General features: G+C 49.7%; 1 long non-coding RNA gene across 1 annotated transcript in view; it reads right to left on the bottom strand.

Moving 5' to 3' along the window:
* LOC104873700 overlaps positions 1–298 on the bottom strand; it is a 21,332-nt gene extending 21,034 nt beyond the window's left edge. Inside the window, exon 1 of the long non-coding RNA XR_783543.2 lies at positions 109–298. This is a non-coding gene — a long non-coding RNA (uncharacterized LOC104873700). The remainder of the gene's footprint in view (positions 1–108) is intronic.
* Between the last annotated feature and the right edge of the window lie 2,716 nt (positions 299–3,014).

The following is a 3,014-nucleotide window of genomic DNA, read 5'->3' as shown; positions in this document are numbered from 1 at the left end:
GGTGGGTGCAGCCCTGCGCTCAGCTGCTGCCACTTGGCGGTGGCCTGCAGACCGCGAGGAAGCCCGGGAGGCGACGTGAGACTGGCTCTGGGCTAGGTTCCTTCTCACCTGCTAGGCTCGTCACGGGAGAGGTGGGCGTAGACGGTGTTTTCCAGCTCCTCTTCCCTAACACCAGACCCAGCCCCCCCGCAGGTTGCCTGTGCCTGTAACAGTCCCCGGAGCTGGAAAGGCTAGGGAGGCTACCTTCCTCCCTCTCTTCAGCCCATCTTCCCTCCCTCCCATCCTTCCTCCCATCTTCTCTCCTTCCTTCCCTCCACCATCCTCTTTTCCTCCTGCCTGCCCTCCCATCTTCCTTCCCTCCCTCCTGCCCTCCCATCTTCCCTCCTTTCCCTCCTTCCTATCCTCCTTCCCTCCAGCCCTCCCGTCTTCCCTCCCTCCCATCTTCCCTCCTCCCATTCCTCCCTCCCTCCATCCCAACCATTTTCCTTCCCTCCCATCTTTCCTTTCCTGTCTTCCCTCCCTCTCATCCTCCCCCTCTCCACCCCTTCCATCTTCCCTTGTGTCTTGTTTTCCCTTTCCCTCTCTTCCTCCTAGTCCTTGCTCCTTTTTGTCCTCCCTCCCTATCTTTTCTTTCTTCTTTTAAATAACACACACAGGGGAAACCAAGTCAAAAAGGCGCTCTCCTTCTGAAAGCGGCAGGCTGAACTGCAGTCAGAGGAGGGAAGCTGCAGCTATCAAGGATTTGGGCTTTTTACCTGGCATCTTCCTAGTTTGGTCAGTGAGAAGCTCCTTTGTCCTGAAGGACAAACAGAACCAAAGCTAACACTCCCCCAGCCTCTCCTGCCACAGCTGTGGTTGGTTGGAGCTGTGCTGGCTTGGTGTAACCTGGCTGGATGCACCCAGGACCCAGAGCTGCCCAGCTTTGGGAGGGGTGTAGAGGGAGGGTGGAAGTTTCCCAAGGGGCCTGGTGGGTGCAGGCCATCTGGAGGGGCTGCAGGATGGACTTGTCTTCCTGTGCTCCCCAGGGGGTGGTTCTGGTTACCTGGGTTACCCTTGCCATGGGAGTGTGGGTTTTCAAAAAATCAATTTGATGGCCATTTTCTTCCCCAATCAAGTAGCCACACCCTGAGGGACAGACCTCTTCAGTTACAGCACAGGAGAAAGTTCAAGGACACAGCATCTTCGAAGCACTCTTTGGTCTGGCCTGATCTTTTCTGAGGTGGTCAGTGGTGTTTTCTGGATGTAACCGTAAGTCACCTTTGCTGGGGGAGTGTGACGCCCCAGTGCAAACACCTTTGGGTCTTAAGAGCAAATTGAATGGCTTTTGGAAGGCTAAGCAAAGAACTTCCAGGAACTTTCTGTGCAGTGCCATGGAAATTACTTTGTCTTGTTCTCATTTACCTCCTGCATCTTTCAAAGAGTCAAAAAAATCTTCAGAGGAGAAATGAATGCTTAATCACAAAAATGAAGTAGAAGTCATTATTTTCACTGCCAGCAATTTCTCTTATTTCTAGACCTGTGTGCTGCTTCATGTTCCTGGCCCTTTGAAAGTTCCTGCATGTGGGCAGCCTTCATCACTGTGGCACTGCACTGTGTCATAACACCTAAATGACACCAGTTGCTGTGTCGTAGGAGCTTCCAGTACTTTCATGTCTCAGTATTTTTAGCAGTAACCTCTGCACTCCAGCAACATGCCCTAGGAGAGATTGTATAAGAACACACATCATAGTATTGTAACATGACCTTTTGCTTGCTTTTTGAGACTGGTGTCTTGTTATGCCCCACAGGCTGGTCTCTAACTCATGGGCTCAAGTGATCCTCCTGCCTCATCCTCTCAAGTAGCTGGGACAGCAGGTGCATGCCACCACACCCAGCTTGTATTCTAACTTTAAATGTGAAAGAGTTCATATACTTTGAATATCTTAATATATCTAAAATTGCGTTTACAAAGCTTGTTAAAGAACTTTCTAGAGGATCAATAACGACTAGTTACAGACTGCTGTGCCTCAGGAATTGCTCACTTAGCTAGTTCCATACACACATGCAAGATCTGTCAGGGCACCCTGAGGAGGGAATGATTGGCTTTGCTGAGGGACAGGGGAAGACTTCATAGAGACAGCAATGGAGACAATTGCCAGGTGGACCAGCAGTGAGGACAGAGCATGATAGGGGTGGGTGGGGACGAGGGTATTCCAGGCACAGGAAATAAGATGGGGGAGTATAAGCACAAAGCACAGTCAGCTTGGGGAATTGCAGGTGTTTTAAAATGGTGGGAGCCAGGTGCTGAAGATGAGGCAGGAAAATTACATGACCTCAGAGGTTCTGAGACCAGACTGGGCAACACAGCTACACCCTGTCACCCCACCCCCACAGTATAGGGCTGGTGATGTAGCACAGTGGTAAAGTCCTTGACTAGCACACACAAGGCTGTGGGTTCAATCCCCAACAATACAAAAAAAAAATGATTGGAGTGTTAAGTATGGAAAGTGCAGGAAAGAAATTTGGGAAGATAGGGGTAACATCAGCCAGAGGCTTGTAAAACATCTTAAAGTTTTGCTTTATTTCTAGGGAAGTAAGGCCTGGAGTGTTGTGAGCAACACAACAGAGAAGGCTGGTTCATATGGGTTGTGCACTGCACAATTCTTAGGTGTTCCATCTATACAGACTATGCTATGAATGATGCCCTTGCTAGGGTACTCGACAGTAGCTGTGCCTGATGGTGTTACTTGGGATGCTGGTCACTAAAGGTAGGAAGAAAATTGGCTCTGCAGAGTGAGTTTGGGCCAAGTAAAAGGAAAAAGAGAAAAAAAATACACCCTACAACATGGGGGAGGGGGCTATTATGAAAAGACATGATAGCCAACTCTTAGTGGTGACTGTACCTGTCATGTTTCACACCCTGGCATCATCTCGAGGGCATCCTATCAAAACCTTGCCCAAGTTCTCTTGAGAAGTCTACCTGCAGAGCTTTGAGAACTGGGATTAACAGATCACGCCTACTTTCCCATCTAGTT

The sequence above is a fragment of the Fukomys damarensis genome, unplaced genomic scaffold, assembly GCF_012274545.1.
Source record: "Fukomys damarensis isolate Sample0158 unplaced genomic scaffold, DMR_v1.0_HiC HiC_scaffold_39, whole genome shotgun sequence".
In the NCBI taxonomy this organism is placed as follows: Eukaryota; Metazoa; Chordata; class Mammalia; order Rodentia; family Bathyergidae; genus Fukomys; species Fukomys damarensis.
This window is presented reverse-complemented; position numbering and strand designations above follow the sequence as displayed.